Source organism: Pezoporus flaviventris, unplaced genomic scaffold (assembly GCF_033815535.1).
Source record: "Pezoporus flaviventris isolate CSIRO_AGI_PZ_B2104156 unplaced genomic scaffold, CSIRO_AGI_Pfla_v1 ptg000021l, whole genome shotgun sequence".
NCBI lineage: Eukaryota > Metazoa > Chordata > Aves > Psittaciformes > Psittacidae > Pezoporus > Pezoporus flaviventris.
The window spans coordinates 10,138,499-10,155,524 of NW_026892569.1; the positions used below are offsets into that span (position 1 = coordinate 10,138,499).

At 45.3% G+C, this 17,026-nt stretch overlaps 2 protein-coding genes and 1 long non-coding RNA gene across 10 annotated transcripts in view; 2 read left to right on the forward strand and 1 right to left on the reverse strand.

Moving 5' to 3' along the window:
• Positions 1 to 1,728, forward strand: part of LOC133270607 (uncharacterized) — a 36,398-nt gene extending 34,670 nt beyond the window's left edge. For all 3 annotated transcript variants that reach the window (XR_009743849.1, XR_009743848.1, XR_009743847.1), the window contains one exon: positions 803 to 1,728. This is a non-coding gene — a long non-coding RNA (uncharacterized LOC133270607). The remainder of the gene's footprint in view (positions 1 to 802) is intronic.
• Positions 1 to 17,026, reverse strand: part of IFT122 (intraflagellar transport 122) — a 429,684-nt gene that overhangs the window by 199,378 nt on the left and 213,280 nt on the right. The gene's annotated exons all lie outside the window — the stretch shown is intronic.
• TMCC1 (transmembrane and coiled-coil domain family 1) overlaps positions 3,565 to 17,026 on the forward strand; it is an 83,789-nt gene continuing 70,327 nt past the window's right edge. For 3 of the 5 annotated variants that reach the window (XM_061456010.1, XM_061456009.1, XM_061456008.1), the window contains exon 1: positions 5,158 to 5,401. The gene's annotated coding sequence lies outside the window, so the exon portion shown is untranslated. Of the gene's footprint in view, positions 3,702 to 5,157; positions 5,402 to 5,800; positions 5,875 to 17,026 lie in introns of those variants that run through there. The other 2 variants (XM_061456005.1, XM_061456011.1) reach the window with 2 other exon arrangements.

A 17,026-nucleotide genomic window follows, 5' to 3' on the forward strand; every position in this document is an offset into this window, starting at 1 on the left:
ATACTCACCCATGCTACAAGGGATGTGGTCTAAGTGGTGAGATGGTGGGGTTGGTCACTACAACCCTGGGAGTTAAACACCTTGGAAGTTCCCTTGTCTAACACTTAATCCAGAAGGCTCACTGCAAGTGGTGGCCAAACAGGCCATACTCACCCTGCTTGAACTGCCTGGCATCCAAACCTCTTGCAAAACATTGGAAATTGTTTGTAATCCATTAAAAATTCTTTTTCTCTTATTTTTGCCCAGTATCATTCTGAACCCTATCCCCAGACATCTGCTGGTACACGTCAAAGTAGTAATTCTCTCATTGCAAGAGCACTGCAAAACTGAACTATGTCTCACGGACTCTAGGAAACATCTGTAAGGTAGCCACGTCTTCTGATGCTCTGCAAGAAGGAATGTAAAGGCAATCAGATTTCAGGAGTCACAGAACACTTGTGGTTATTGCTGTAAAGCTTCTCTGAGAGCTGGTGCTGAATTAAAAGACATATTTTTTCCAGTCAGATCATCAAAGATTTTTCACCATTCTAACCAGAAATGCCCTCCTGAGCTTGTATTTTTGTCTGTAACAAACTCCCAGGGTAGCTCATGTCCTTTATTCACCATTTCTGGAAGTATAGCTGATGCCTGCTGGTGCTTCTGAAATAGTATCCCAGCAGTCAGGCAGGGTTAGTTTCTATAGTGACTGGAGATTAAAGAACTAAGCTTTAATCTGAATGTAATTTATCAGTCCATTACATTCAATTCAATTCACCAGGTTATTTCATGTCTGTCTTCAATAAGATACTTGGTTTCTTCCCAGCAACTCCCTACTGAAAGAGCAAAATTTATACAAGAACAGGACCAAAACCACCCCCAAATGTAGGGAGGCACAGTGGTTCATATCTACAAGACTGGGGACTCTCATGATACTGAAGGGCCTGCCTGACAAACCAAGGGTGGCATCATAGGATCTGACCAGGGCAGTGTAAGTGATGTTTTGAGGAAGGCACACAAAGATAAATGTAAACAGTCCACATGATGGGTTTTCTCCCCACAGGAATCAAGATCAATTGACAGAAGCACACAAAACCCTCCCCAGTTTCAGCCCCATGCAAGCTATTTGTGCTGGTGTTTTAGCCCAGCTTTCATCTCCCTGCATTCTATTTAGAGCCACAGCCTGTCCCAGGACTGCCCTGTGCAAATGAGCATTAAGAGCTGTGCTGAATGCCACCAGCCCAGAAAAATAACCACTGTGCTTATTTTGCATTCATTCTGTGCTGGCGCAAGCCTCTGTGTTGGACAGAGACCAATGAGGCCCAAATGGTTTTCTCCTGTGCTAGGAGTGAACTGATTTTAAGTTGGCACATTGATCACCTACATTGTACAAGATCAAATATGTAGACATATATTGCATAAAGTCCTATGAGAAAGTATATACAGGCAGAATATAATTAATAAGCCAAAACTTCAATAGCCAGTACCTGCAGCGAGAGATGATTGTACTCTAGTTACTTCCTTGGCTACCCAGCTCATCACTTCTGTATGTTGACTACAACCACAGATTTCCTGTGAACTTTTGAATCTAATAGTTGAATAGTTTGAATCTAATAATTTAATCTAACCCTAATCATGTCATAGTTACTAAACTTACATGTTTAAAGCCAAATTTAATGTCAGCTGGAGATCTAACGCTAACAATTTGTTACTTACTTGGATATTTTTAATTAATAAATAAGAAAAATAGCATGAATAAACATCTTAAATAGAAATGCCACCACGTATGCTGATTGTTATGCTGTACCTGCTTTGAAGTTAGCCAGGGCAAGTCAGCCACTCGGGTTCGCTTACTGCTTTTGGTCAGTCTCACTTTCTGTTCTTGTGCTGACACAAGATCTCAATGCTTGGTAATTCAGCTTTGAAAGGGAGGAGAAGTGGAAAAAATGGTTTAAACAGAAATTATAAGATCTCTTACTAGTTCTGCAATATGTTTGTTGGGTTTTTTTTAGGAGATAAGGGAAGGAACAAAGTTCCCATCGGCTTTAAATAAACTGCCCTCATTTCCTAGATGCTGCAAATCACTCAACGCCCAGTGAGTCCACAGTGACCAACTGTTTCTGGAAAGTATAAGACTTTGTTTGACTATTGATGCATCAGAGAAGAAGGCGGTAAGGAGGGATACAACATCACACTCCTCAGTGGAGCCGACTATGCCAGGGGTGGGTATTCGCTTTAGTCGCAAAGGTTCACCACATTTTATTTCCTGCCTTCAGGTCTTCTTGGCATGTCAGGATCCACGTCCTGTGCACACCCTGTGACTGTAACCTCAAGTGGCAGTGCCTTGAATTCAGCATCCAGCTCTTGCCTTCCATGTACACCCCAGCATGTCACAGCCAGGCTCAGCTTTAGCTTCAGGCATACTAGTGTGACCTGGGAGAGCTACAGGGGAAAGACAAGACAGCTGGGGGCGAGGGGGCAAGGAGAGGATTTGAGTGCGAAAAATACTGGCTGGTGTTCATAAATTCTTGAACTTCATGTGAAAAACTTTAAGTACTAATGAGCACTGATTTGAAATAAAAGTCAAGTTGTATAAATTCCAACTTCCTTGTGGCTAAATACATTAATTGCTGCAGACAAATACAGATCAAGGCAAATTTTCATTGAATCAGCTTCAAGAAAGGGTGCAGCCTTCTAAAACTACACAAGCAGAGTCACCCTCGATGACACTTGTGCAGATGAGGAGAGATGGTCATATCCACTGAGGCAGTCTTAATATCCTGGTCTTTGGTGACTTCTCAGAGCACCTCGTCTAACTCACTGTTAGGTGAAAATGGTGGAAAACCAGAAGCTGCTGATCAAGGAGCCCTTCTGAAACGTGTACCATAGTTCGACTATTCCAGAAGTGTCTGTATGCTCATCACAACACTAAGCACTATTCCGTAGGGTAAATCAGACTTCACAAACCAGATTGGAGACCAGTACCGCCTACTAATCCTTCTTAGAGTACATGGAGAACCCGTGACTGCCACCCAGCACAGACTCAAACGGGAGCTATCTACCACGGGGGGGCTGAGGGCACAGCGAAGGCCAGCACCGAGGTGTCTGGGCAGCTACCGTTACCTCGCAGGGCTGTCAGCGCACAGCGCGCTCAGCACGGCCGGCGGCTGCGCCCGAGGCTTCTCCCCGCACCGGGGCCCGGTGCGAGCTGCGCGAGTGCGCACAGGGTGCTGGGAGCGGCGGGGGGCGCTCCGTTCCCCAGGGCTGGGTGCCCGAAGGCGCTCACGGTCTGCCCGCACCGTGGCGGTCACCGGGGCGGCCTGTACCCGGCTGCCGAGAAGCGAACCTTGTCCGGCCGAGCTGCGGCCCAGGCTGGCTCCCCTCGGAGCCGCCCTCCCCGCTGCTGCCAAAAGCCACACAGGTGACGCCGCCGTCCCGCAGCACAGCGCGGACGCCGCAAGCCGGACCGCGAGCACACGGCACGCACCAGGCACCCGCTCGGCCTGCGGCCCACGTGACCGCCAGCAGCCACCGCCCGCTGCCCCTCCCGCTGGGGGCGTGTCCCTGCCCGCCCACCGTCAGTGACGCCATCACACGCGCCGGGCCCCCCCCCCCCCTTCCGAGCCTGCGCAGTGACGTCGCGCGCAGCTGGGCCGAGTGCTGTGGCGGCGCGCGCGGGATGGAGCCGCCGCTGGCGGCGAGTGCGGGGCGCGTCCGCTCCGACGGTGAGTGACGGGGAGAGGGATCCCCGCGGGGCCGGCCCGGCCCGGTCCGGCCGGTGCCAGGCACGGCCGCTTCCACCCGCCCGTGGCTCGGCCGCGCTTTCCCGCCCCACCGCCCCCGGTTTTCCTGCAGCCGGTTCGGAGTCCCCGGGAGTGGGCCGAGGCCCACACTCGGTTAGTGCGCCTCGGGACCGCCCGCCCCGCTCACCGTTCCGTCCCGGCGGCGCTCGCGGGCCTCGTTGCCGGGGCTAGTGCGGCCGGCGGGCCGGGGCCGGGGGCGCGAGCGGAGCGCGGCCTTGGCGGCGGTGCCGGGGCTGGCTCCGGCCCCGACTGTGCGGAGGCGCTGCCGTACCCAGCGGAAGGTACGAAGCCCCCGCGGCCGCCGGCCCCTCCCGGGAGGAGCGGAGCCCGGCACCGGTGGGCGGAAGCCTATGGACCGGCGCTGCCGGTGCGCGGGTCCTTTGTGCTGGCGGAGTCGGCTGCGTCTGACCTCGCTGCCTGCTGAGCCAGGCGAGGCTCGGTGTGTGCCTCACCGCTCCTTGCCCGCTCTCGCTGCCTTTTCGGAGCTAATGTCGGTACTAATTATTGTGCCGATGGGTGAGTGAGCTCGAATTATGCCATTCTGAAAATGGGTGAGCGTGTTAAGGTGGGCACAGAGGGAAGAGGAAAAGAGGAGGAAACAAGTGATTGTATGAAGTTAAATGTCTTTTTTGCAAAATGGAACCCATTTGTACTTCCAGAGCATTTTAGGATGATGCAAAACTAACTGACCTCTTTTATTTATAAAGAATCCTACTGTTGTACCAGAAGTACAGAAGGTTGTATCACCATAGCGTTCAAAAGCTTTGATTTGGAACCTTGATCTGCCATACGATGTGAAATGCAGACATAGAAGAGTCCCAAGAGGTTTATGTTTTATTATTTTATTATTTAAATCCAAATTGGATAAATTCAGAAGCACACTAATACTCCTGAGCATTTATGTTGCACAGGAAGTCTTCTTGCATGTACCTTTTATTTGTGCTGTGCTGGACTTTTATTGTGCTCTGTGTCCCTCGTTTTGGACAGCAGCTTAATTTTTTTGGTGTGACACTGCTCACACAAGCATTCCTGTGTGAAGATATGCAGAGTACACCAAGGCATCTAATAAGCTGGGAAATTTTGTCTGAAACAAGGCACTCTGTGTTGTGGCATAGTGTTATATGCTCTGCTATGATCAAACATTATCTGAATTCTTGGAGGCTTTTCCTCCTTGAGATAATTTGTTGGATTAAAGTACTCAGAATATGAGGTAGCTTTAGAGGCTGCTGCTGATTTTAACTATGTCAAAGCTAACAGAAACTCAGTATTTCAAATAAAAGTAAATTATTTTCTCTGAAGGAGAGTCTGAATCTGTGGTGCTGGTTTGTTGCTTATTGATGTTAATGGGGTATTTTACTATCATTGTTACTTTTGGCAGGTCTTTCTCCTCTACAAAGAAGCTTTGTTGCCAAGATTAACTCTGGAAGTGACCTATGCTACTGACTGCAGGCGTCTGCAAATGTAGAAGTTGATTTGTGTCTCTGTCCCTCCCCTGACTTTACTGTTTCCTGTGGAATTTATACTTCGAAGTATTTTGAAAATCAGACCTCTGTTGAAGACATTTGGATTAATACTGTGAGCATATCTATGCAAAGAGACAAGCTAGCCTGAGCGATTTCAAGGTAGGTGTGCCTACTATCCCTTATAACAAACGGGAGGAGGGGGCTGTCTGATGCAGGTGATGAGAACTCTAGCTGTACGTTTTCTAGATTCAGATTGATCTGCCCCATTATTCATAGTTTAAGCAATGGGATATAATATGTTCAGTAGGACTGTGTGAGCACCAGAATATCTAGCTGGCATTGTACGGAGGGTGACCTTGTTTGGACCTGCTGTGGGAATATTCAGAAGATTCCTTTCAGAGGGGCTACTGCTGTATGGCCTGAGCCTTCACTGCTAACCCAGTCAGATCTTAAATGCTACCAAATGTCTGTAGAGATTTTCTTCTTCAAAGCATTTGGCACTTTAAGTAGTCACTGAAATGTACCTGGGGGGTAATGGTGGTTTCTCTATTTGGTTAGCTAAAACATTCAGATGAAGTTAGGAGAAAACTGCCTTGAACTGGAAAGCATCTTCAGTGAAGGCTGGAAAAGAAGTAGGTCTTGCTTGCCTTCCTGTGCATAGGTCATAGCACGGTGGTCCTTTTGCTCTAGAAAGTGTCAGTCTTACATGGCAGTCTGCCTATAATGTACAGTTCTGCAGGGCTGGATGTGCTTTGCTTTGTGACTGTGCAGCCTTGTCCCACCCAGGTAGCTGAAGATAGACCTGTAGCTATTTAAGCAGCACAGAAATTCACCAGCTTGCACAGCTGTATTTTACCAGAAGGCTTCTAGCTGTACTTTTGTATTGAATTCTAAACCTGGAATGAGGAAGTCTGCTAACTTCTTCTGTGTGGACTTAGAAGAGGCCAGTGTCCACTGATAACATCTGTTGACTCTCCTTTTGTAAACTACTTGGACATGTAGTGTGCGCTTGCAGCCCAGAAAGCCAACCGTATCCTGGGCTGCATCAAAAGGAGTGTTTCCAGCAGGTTGAAGGAGGTGATCCTGCCCCTCTACTCTGCTCTTGTGAGACCTCACGTGGAGTATTGTGTGCAGTTCTGGTGTCCTCAACATAAAAAGGACATGGAACTGTTGGAGCAAGTCCAGAGAAGGGCCACGAGTATGATCAGGGGACTGGAGCACCTCCTGTATGAAGACAGGCTGAGAAAGTTGGGGCTGTTCAGCGTGGAGAAGAGAAGGCTGCGTGGAGACCTCATAGCAGCCTTCCAGTATCTGAAGGGGGCCTATAGGGATGCTGGGGAGGGACTCTTCATTAGGGACTGTAGTGACAGGACAAGGGGTAATGGGTTAAAACTTAAACAGGGGAAGTTTAGATTGGATATAAGGAGGAAATTCTTTGCTGTTAGGGTGGTGAGGCACTGGAATGGGTTGCCCAGGGAGGTTGTGAATGCTCCATCCCTGGCAGTGTTCAAGGCCAGGTTGGACGAAGCCTTGGGTGAGATGGTTTAGTGTGAGGTGTCCCTGCCCATGGCAGGGGGGTTGGAACTAGATGATCTTAAGATCCTTTCCAACCCTAACTATTCTATGATTCTATCTTTCCTGTGATACAGGCGTTCATGCTGGCACTCAAGGGCAGTGGCAGTTTTACAGTTAGCCCTGGGTTATAGTGGGAAGGAACCAAACATGAGTCTGAGTCTTTGCTTTTTTTTTTTTTCATTTTTGTTTTTTTGTTTTGGGGTTTTTTTTTGTGTTTTTTTTTTGGGGGGGGGTGGTTTTTTTTTTTTAAAGGAAAACTAATAGAATCATAGAATGATGATGTCTGAAAATAGCTCCTGACTGTACCCTCAGTGTGCTCCACTGCTCCAAAGTGTGTTTAGCAGTCATACTTCTCTTAAAAGCTTTTATTTGTGAGCTCCGGTGACTCAGGCTGAGATGATACTGCAGGGACACAGATCTAACCTACCTACCTGGCTAGCTTAGTAGCCTGCCAATAATGTTCCTACAGCAGGAAAGCAAAATGGACTGTATCTGCAGTGCTAGTGTAAACTGTGTTTGTGGGAGGTGCTGTGGTTGAGAATGGGATCCTTACCTGTGTAGTGGTTACTCCTCCTGTCCTTTCCCTACAAGCAGAGTGAGAACCAAGGGGTGGTAGTTTAGGGGATTTCTCTGTTAGGATTTTAGTGCAGCAAAGTTTCCATGTGTGCATTTCCACAAAAAACTGCTGCCCTGTGAAAATTCAGCAACTCCTTCAGTAGCTCTGAAAACCTGTAAGAATGCGGGTTCCATGTGTCCTTGACTGTGTGTCCCTAAGCAAAGTATTACTCTTTATTTCCTTATCTGTTAGATGAGGTTGAGTTACCTTTGTAAACATTCCACTTCATGAAAAGCATGATTGAAGTGTTGCTTGCAATAACTGCATTTTCATGATTCAAATTCACATGACCAAAAGTCAAAACTAATGTGTGGAGTGGCAAAGAATTGGAGTATAAGGTAAAGTTTTCTTTTGATTTAAGGAAATGGTCTGTAAGGCGAAATTGTGTACATTGGGGACCATTGCCCTAACCTGCTTTATAGGGTGTCTTGAGTGTCAGAGAACATAAAGGGCACCCAGATGTTGAGATGGGTGGTAGTGCCATTGTTTCAACTTGTGTGATGGACTGTGCTAAGTTTGCAGATGCCTAATTACAGCTTCTTCAGAAATAAATTTGGCAAATTTGAGTATTTTTCAGATTTGTGTGAGCTGGTTGGTCTCCCTTAAAGAATTCCTCAGGGGTCTGTCTTTGTTCTGGAGTTGTTGGCTGTTATTTTCCTGCAAGCAAGTTGCCACGGTGATTATCCTTTTAGCAAATAAATGTTTCATGATTCCAAGGTATACTAGCTTGGAGCAAAAAGACTGGCCTTTTCTTTGATCGACTGAAGTACTGCACCCATAGGCACCATAAACACCATAGTGTTTGCAAATCACTGCCTGTGGGAGAGCACTGAACAAGCACCTTGTGCTGTAGTGCGTTGTAGTAGTTAAGGACTTGTATCAGTTGTCTGTAAAGAGCAGTGAGTGTGTTACCATGAGTCTGAGCCTGAATAATGGTTAAAACTGGAAATGAGAAAAGAGCGACTTATGACTGAGCTTACCTGTTTCAGCCCAGTAATGGCTGACTGATTAGGAAGGTGAAAGTGCTGTTGGAAAGCAGTCTCTTCAAGGTGTGTGGAACTGCGATCCTTTGCCATGTTGGCTTTCAGTTGGGATAACCTCTAGCTCTGGTCTTCAGCATTCCTCGTGGATCTGGGATGCTGTTTGTGCTGCACCACTGTTTGTTTTCATCCCGTTAAAGATGGGGCAGTGAGATGTGTTGCTGGCTGAACCTGCCTGTGCCAGTGCTGTGACATGGGAACTGCAGCTCGCTGCAAACCCCCTGCATGTCCATCTTCTCACACTCCTCCAGGAGAGGGTCTCAGAAGTGGGATTTGCCTTTGTCCTTGCTAGGGGAAAGTGCAGGCTGATCTGACTTGGCCATTGATTAACATTCAGTTCTTTGCTGGGAAGGAGCATGAACTTGGACGTTTAGCCTTAACCAGAACACCTTAGTTAGTCTGCGTTGAATATCTGTGGGAAGTTTGACTGTGTGGTCTGCAGAGTGTCCTGTGGTGCAGAAGTGAGGGCTTGTTGCAAATGGTGGGGATGGGAAGTCTGTCACAGCTGCTGCTTGCTGTCTGCAGAGCAGCTTCCATGCTGGTCATGCTTTTTGCTGTGGGTGTTGGTTTTCAGATGGTTTATTGTGCTGAAGAGTTATGTTTTGGTTCTGGTTTACAAAAGCCCTTTAAATGCTTCAGGGGCATTTCCAGTTTTTGGAAGAAAAGAATCCAGTGAGTTTTGTTTTAGTGTTGGTTTAACATCTTGGTGAGAGTCTCCTCCTTAAGGAGTCTGCTTGACTTGAAACAGTCTAAGAAAGCAATGGGGCAGAATCTAGCTGGAGGTCTGTGACTAGTGGAGTCCCTCAGGGGTTGGTGCTGTTTAATATTTTCATCCGCGACCTGGATGAGGGAACTGAATGTACCCTCAGCAAGTTTGCTGATGATAGTAAAGTGGGAGGAGTGGCTGACACACCAGAGGGCTGTGTTGCCATTCAGTGAGACCTGGACAGGCTGGAGAGTTGGACGGAGAGGAACTTGGTGAAATTTAACAAGGGCAAGTGTAGAGTCTTGCATCTGGGGAAGAACAACCCCATGTACCAGTACAGGTTGGGGGCTGACCTGCTGGACAGTAGTGAAGAGGAAAGGGACCCTGGGAGTCCTGGTGGATAGGAGGATGACCATGAGCCAGCAATGTGCCTTTGTGGCCAAGAAGGCCGATGGCATCCTAGGGTGCATTAGAAAGGGTGTGGTTAGTAGGTCAAGAGAGGTTCTCCTCCCCCTCTACTCTGCCTTGGTGAGCCCGCATCTGGAAGATTGTGTCCAGTTCTGGGCCCCACAGTTCAAGAAAAACAGGGAATCGCTTGAAAGAGTCCAGCGCAGAGCCACAGGTATGGTTAAGGGAATGGAACATCTCTCTTATGAGGAGAGGCTGAGGGAGCTGGGACTCTTTAGCTTGGAGAAGAGGAGACTGAGGGGTGACCTCATCAATGTTTACAAATATGTAAAGGGTGAGTGTCAGGATGATGGAGCTAGGTTTTTTTCAGTGATGTCCAGCGATAGGACAAGGGGCAATGGGTGTAAACTGGAGCATAGGAGGTTCCATGTGAACATCAGGAAAAATCTCTTTACTGTGAGAGTGACAGATCACTGGAACAGGTTGCCCAGGGGGGTTGTGGAGTCTCCTACGTTGGAGATATTCAAGGCCCGCCTGGACAAGTTCCTGTGTGATGTACTCTAGGTTACCCTGGTCTTGCAGGAAGGTTGGCCTAGATGATCTTTTGAGGTCCCTTCCAACCCTTAGGATTCTGTCATTCTGTGAAAGCATTGTTTTTTGGTTGGTTGTTTTTATTTTTTTTTTTTAAGAAAAATTTGTGTGCCTCATGGATGACACTCCTGGAGTCACTTGAAGACATGGAGTAGTTTTTAGGATCAGCTCAGATTTAAAGCAGTTATCGGATTTTGGGCTAGTGCCCAAAAGATGCCAGTTCTGTTAAACTCTACTGCCGCCCTGAACTCAGTACTGACAGCCTGAGAAGTGTATTTTTGTCCTGTTAGAGAAAAGGGAATAGTTGGTTGATGTTGATGTTTCTGTTTGGAGTAGTTTCGCAGATAGGGAACCGTGTTTCTCATGAGATGGCATAAGAAAACTCATGATTTGGAGGCATCCTTGTATTCACTCCCCCCCACCCCCTTTGTGTTCACTGCCCGAGATGTTCTGTCTATGCTTTGCATCAAGATTGTGATCAAGTGTATCTGTTAGTCCTCTTACCCCAGGGTAACATGATGGACTGGATGATCTCAGGAGTGGATATCTGCAGGGTTCAGCGAGACTGCACTTTAAAATAGCTGTTGATGTGGCTGTTTCATGGAACCAAGTTCCCTACTCTGTGCCTTCTGCAGTTAATGCCACGATGCACCAGCAGGTCTGGCTCGTTGTTAAATGCCTTAAGTAGCATTCTAAAAGAAAGCTGTCAAAAGTTCTGTAGTGAGGATTGTAATAAATTGCAGCTGATCTTATGCATGTCCTTTGGTGGCAGCTTGGAGTAATTGATAGCTATTTACCAACAATTTGGTGTGAAAAATGGTGTTTACTGAAACTGGGACTTCTGAACAAATTTGATCTTAAGTGGGTTTGACCTACAGTTTCAAACCAACTTCTTTCAAAGCAGAAATGCTGTCAGAAAGGAGCCTCTTGTGCAGTAAAGGCAAAGACTGCTAACTTGTCTTGTGACCAGCTGCAATGATGGTGTCAAAAAGATGTGCATTTATTACTCTGATGGATGAAAGCTCATTTCTTGAGGTTCTGGAATTGGAGTTACTGATTATTTTAAGTTGTTGACATTCCTGTAAACAGCTGCTGTTGTGGCCCTTCAATACCCGTTATGTAACTGCATCTGTGATGCTCAAGCTTATGTTTGTTCTTCAACTTTTTTTGCTGGGGATGTCACTAAAGAAATGTTTGTTTGCTGCCAGTGTGGCACCTTTACAATTCTGATGTTGGTATGGCTCTCTTACAATGTCAGTTGCTAAGGAAGAGCCACCTGAGGTCTCATCACTTAGCTGCAGAACTTCCATCTAGTATCTCCAGAGACTCTGAAAGAGGCAAAGGTGGCAATGAAAGCAAAGTTTAAAGCCACACCTAAAGGAAGGCTGACATTCCAAAATCTGTGACTGCCTGTGCTTGAGAGAGAAGTTGAGGCTGGTGAGCAGGTTGGCTCCTTCCTCTTGATTTCAGGTTTAGGAGTTCTCTGGCCCCAGTGTGTGGGAGATAATTTGTTTAAAATCTTCATTATCTTCTTTTTTTTCCTCGCTTTGTTTTTAGCATTTTTCAATCCATGTGTGAGATGGTCACCTGTAAGCGTGTTCAAATATTTGTTATTATTAATGTTAATGAAAGTCCACCTGGAAAAAGTGATGGAGGAAAGCTTCCTGAGACTGACTGCTCAAACAATCTCAATCTCCTGAGAGCTCTAAGAAATTAATTGATAACTGAATGGTAGAGGGAAATTGTTAAACTTTGACTTGGGATATGCTTAATGTGATTGGGAATATGGGCAGCTTGCAGTAAAAATGTAGGTCGGGGGAAAACTTGAAGGTGAACCATGAGCATAACCTAACATTACCTTGTTTTGTCTTCATATTCAAATACTCAAACATTCACTTAAGTAAACATCAGACATTTGTATGACTAGATGACCACTCTGTATACCTGAATACAAGCTGGGGGCCTGACTGGCTGGAAAGATGCCTGTAGAAAGTGACCCAGGAGTTCTGGTGGACACACAGGATGAACAAGAATTCTGTGAGGAGCCATTAACATGGTCTTGGTTTTGGCGCTGGTTATAAGCCTGCATCTCCTCAGTGGTATGTAAACTTCAGCCTTATTTCAGACCAGTCTGCTCCCTTTTGTGCTGCTTTGGGTAAAGATTTTGTGGATATTTTTTTCATGTGGACTCTGCCATGAATGTAGGAGGAAACATTCTGATTTTGGCTGAGGCTTTAAATGTATGACTGCTTGATTCCTATTGGCAAGCAAGTTGTCAAGCCAATTTCTTTATAGCAGAATCACCGAGTTTACTGTCTTTGTGCAGTTGGATGTGGAGGTGGATATTGAAGACCATATTTGTGCGTGTGGCTGCTTTAGCTGTGCTATGTTTGTGCAATTAGCACGTGTTCTCGCTAAAAAGGCATAACTATTAGAAGGAAAGAGCAATAGATGGGCATCAGCATTTTTATTGCTTGAGTCTGAAAAGTGTAGGCCTTCACTCCTTTTAAAAGCCTTTTCAAGACTAGTCAGCTGAAGTTGAATAGAACTCGCCTTCCAGTAAAATATTCATGATGTCCATGTGAAAAAGGTGACTCAAAGTAAATATGGAACAGTGATCATACTTTTGGTATAACAAAACTTGCACTAAAAAGGTCCCACATTAGTGCACAAGCAATGGAGAAGATTTGGAGAAGTGGCCATAGCTAGTCAAGTTAAAAACACGTCATGCCTGTATCCTGTTTCTGTTGGCAGCTGGTAGCAGATTCTTAGGAATGAGTGTAGGTGAGGAGGTGTGGATAGAGTAGTTTTTCTGGTAGGTCCTCCCAGCCTGTCAAGTGTTGGCAGTGTTTAATGGGCAGACAACATCTCGTCTGTAGCCCTGCAGGGAGGGACTTGCTAATGCTTAATTAGAAAAAGCCATTTAAACAAATCAGCTCCAGATTACTGTTATACTAACATAAATTTTTCAGAGTTGCACTTAAGAGCTCCCTGGACCAGCTCACTTGAAGGATCAGGAAGGACGGTTTTCTTCTGAGCAGGATGAATCTACTATATTGTGTATATGAAAGGCAGCTTGGAAGTGGTAGAGTGATGTAAGCCATGGGTTTGCTAGTGAGTCCTGTTAGACAGATTCAGATTAGAAGTTATCTTGCCTGTTTTGTGTCATGTTTTAAGCAATACTAACGCAATGAGCTGTCAGGTTTTGCAGCCTGCAAGGAGGTTTCTCCATTGACAGCGGTTTCCAGAGCTTTTCAGGTTACCCTTTTCAACAGTAGAGAGGGAACTAGCACATGAGATGCATATTGCTGCTTTTGAGTCCAAGTTTTGTGTCTGTGTGGAATGGTTAAGGTGCGCTGTTTAGGGCAGATGTGTTAAGGGTCTGGGTTGCAGTGTGGGGATGTTATCAGTGTTCGGATTAGTAGACTTTTCCCCATTTTGGGACTGAGTATGGTTTGAGTCTTTGTAAACTGTTTCAAATCAGACTTCTACTTTGTAAGTCATTTAATGCTAAACATCAGTGGAAGGCTTTCATGTACCTAATACCAAAACCACCTGAATCAATGGGGAAAAGCATTGTGATTTTGCTGAGCCGAATTGAAACTTCTTTTGATCTGTCTTTTAGTCTCAGTAAGTTGAGTCAACACTTCTGAAAGATCAGAGAATTAATACTGGGTTTGAGTCATCAGGGGGAGTATTTTACCACTCTGTGCCAGGTTACTTCTACTTTCTTCTTTCACAAGTCATTGTAAATGTGATACTTTCCAAAATTCAGGGCTAAAAGCACATGTTAAAATTGCACATAGCGTGGGTTGGTGGTAGATGGTATCTTTCTTTACAAGCCTGCTAATTTAACTTGCTTTAACCCTCTTACAACTCCAAGCCTGGAATAAGCCTTTCTTTGAGAACTAGAGTTGCTAAATCTTGCCAGCTTCTGTGCTGGCCTTGTCACAGCTGAATCTGCTAGGAGTTAAAATGAGAGGCCATCTCTTGTTTTTATGACTACCATGCTTAAAAGTCTCTGTAATGCCTGAAATAGCTGCAGCATAACCTTTTGTCGTTCCTTGGGAGTAGAATGAAAGTATCTGTATTTCCACTTTGCGGTTCACTTGTTCCCGACATTTGAGTCAGCTTTAACACAATGAAAGTGGCAGCATCTCCTGGCAGACAGGCAATGAGGATAAGAGCACTTTTGATCTCTCCCCTGCTGCCCTTTCCTCTTCATGGAAAGGTTCTGCCAAAATGTTTGGCATACAGTAGTAATGCTGGATTTTTCCAGATGCTGGAGAATCTCACGCAAATAATGCAAATGTTAGCAGGAAAAGTGGATAGTAGGAGCGCAGCTGACCACAGAAACATCTGAGATGCTTCAAGGAATTAAATCTGTTCCAGTGAAAGATTTCTTTAAAGAGGGGAAGCAAAAAGAAGTTGAATTACTGCTTTTCACTTTTGCATGTATAGAATTCATTTTGTATTTGAAGGTAGGCTTTTCCTGTTGCTGTACTGCTCTGAACTGGCGCAATATAGGTTCCTGCCAGCGAAGGTGTACCATAGCTGGTCTTACCCACATTAATGAAAGTTGTATGCGCTGTGGTAAAATTGGAATGTACTTCTGCTGCTGTATATCCCTGCAATGGTGAAAATTGATAAAGCAGCGTAAGAGCTTCTTCAGACAACAAACTGGCTTGATTTGACAACAGGACTCGGTGCTTAAAGCTGCACTTTAAATGAGACATCTATATGCAGGCATCTAGTGAAAAAATGACTTGTTGCTAATGATAATGTTAGTCTGTACCCCTGTCCTGTAATCCTAGATAAAAGAGATAGGTAAAGAGCTATTTGTGGAAGACCCAGTATTTTGTGTATTTGCTTATTACATCCTCCCTCTTTTCACTCAGGGGAGGTAGTTTATCTGTTTGCAAAATGGGGGATTTGAACTGTAAATGTGCAGTTATTCTTGTATTGACGAGCCCTTGCTGAATCCCATGCGAGTTCCTGGTTTTCCGGCTATTGTGGCCATAGCTTCAGATGCGAGGTTTTTGATAACACCATTTTGGAGTCATGTGCCCTGTCTCGCTACTGATTCCCTTCTTTAACTTTATACCAAAGCTGTTCTAACCAGCAATGTGGTCAGATTCTTCCCTCAGGCCCATTTTCGTTCCAGGCTGAGTTATTTTGTGTTTTGGCTCTCATCGCAGCCCCACAAGCAGCTGTGCCTGCAGCAGCTCACATGTGGGTGCCATGCTGTGGGACTGAAAATGAGCCACAGGGGGCAAGAGAGGTTGGAAATTCTTTGAATTGCTGTTTCTGATGTACTCCTCGCATTGTGGAAGGCCAGCTTTGGTTCCCTGCTTGAACCTGCAGATGGGCCCTTCAGATGTCCTCCTCCAGTGGAGTACTGGATCCAGGATATGCAATGCACTTGCTTCGTAGGGCATGTGAATATGGTTAAAGCTTTCTTCCTGTTAGCAGAAAGCAGAGATGTTCATGAGGAAATGCTGCAGTTTGGCTATTTTTGAATTTGCTTTCAAAGATGGGTCGGTGAGGATGTGGCTCTTCTGAAGCCGATCACTGAATCAAGTGGAAGTCAGCTGGTGGCGAATTGCGCAGTTGTAAATTGCAGCCTTGTGTAACTTGTTCCACAGGACACATGCTTGTGGTGGATGCAGTGTAAAACTACTAGTTTTTAATCCATCTGGTTAGAAAGAAAGACTTGCTAATGGGCAAGTTCCCTCTTCTGTCTGGTAAAACAGATGGTCTTTATAAGGATTCTTGGTGTATACCCAGCTCCATCAAATCTGGTTTTCTTCTAAAATGCCTGCGGGCTGCACTTTGTGTTGTCACTGAACTTAAGTATGTGCTCAAACATTTTCCTAGAAAATGCATATGAAGAATGTAATTGTAATTGTTGGCAAACTGGAAGGCTCCAGTTAAACCTTTCTTTAATCTTTATTTATCTTTCTTGAAGCACTGGTTTTGTTTGTTTCATGTGAAATAGCCTGCGAGTACCTTTTTCCAGGAAAGGGTAGTTTTAAAGTGGTTTTGGTAGGTTCCAGGTATGGTAGTGTACACTGTTACATCAGAAGGTAGCAGCAGTGAGGAACTGTTTCAATAGGATATGGATCTGAGAAGAGGCTGATGTTGAAAAATCACCTTCTGGTATCTCTCTGAACATGCTACCCTTGCGCATACAAGCATGTGAACCATTAATGGATGGAGTGGTAGAAATGGTGAATTATGTTTTGGTGTGCCAAAGCATGAATCTTCTGCTGACGAGCCCCTTGAAATGACCATTTGTTGATGTGTCATGTGCAGCACACCCTTAACAAATGAGTGGATAGACCGTGTAGGTGTATTTTAGGCTTGTGAGGATTCTAGGAGGGAGATTGTATGTCTCATGTTTTGTATGGGCTTAGACTTAGTGCTGGTTTTGTCCCTGAATATCTTAAAAATCTTTAGTTGCTCCTTGGTGATGATTGTGTAATTCATACATAAGTTCTCTACCAGCCTCTCTTACTTTATTAACAATGTGCTGGTGTGAGTTTTTATGTTCTTTGATATTCATACAACTGGTTCATTGTGTAAATTATAGCATTGATAAATGAAGAATTCATTTATAGTGCATGTGTCAGTTGACTGAATCCTTTTAGCAAAAGAATATAGTTGGCTACCTTTCTAAAATTCATCAGCTTGGCAGTCTGAGCTTGAGTTGTTCTTAATGGATATCTGCACACCTTCCCTTCAAAGGAATACAAGTGTTTTGCTGCATTATGAAGTGTTTTAGTAGAGCACCTTCACTGGTATTACCCTCAGTGTTACTCCTTTTTTCAGCTAGCTGGGTTGTTCAT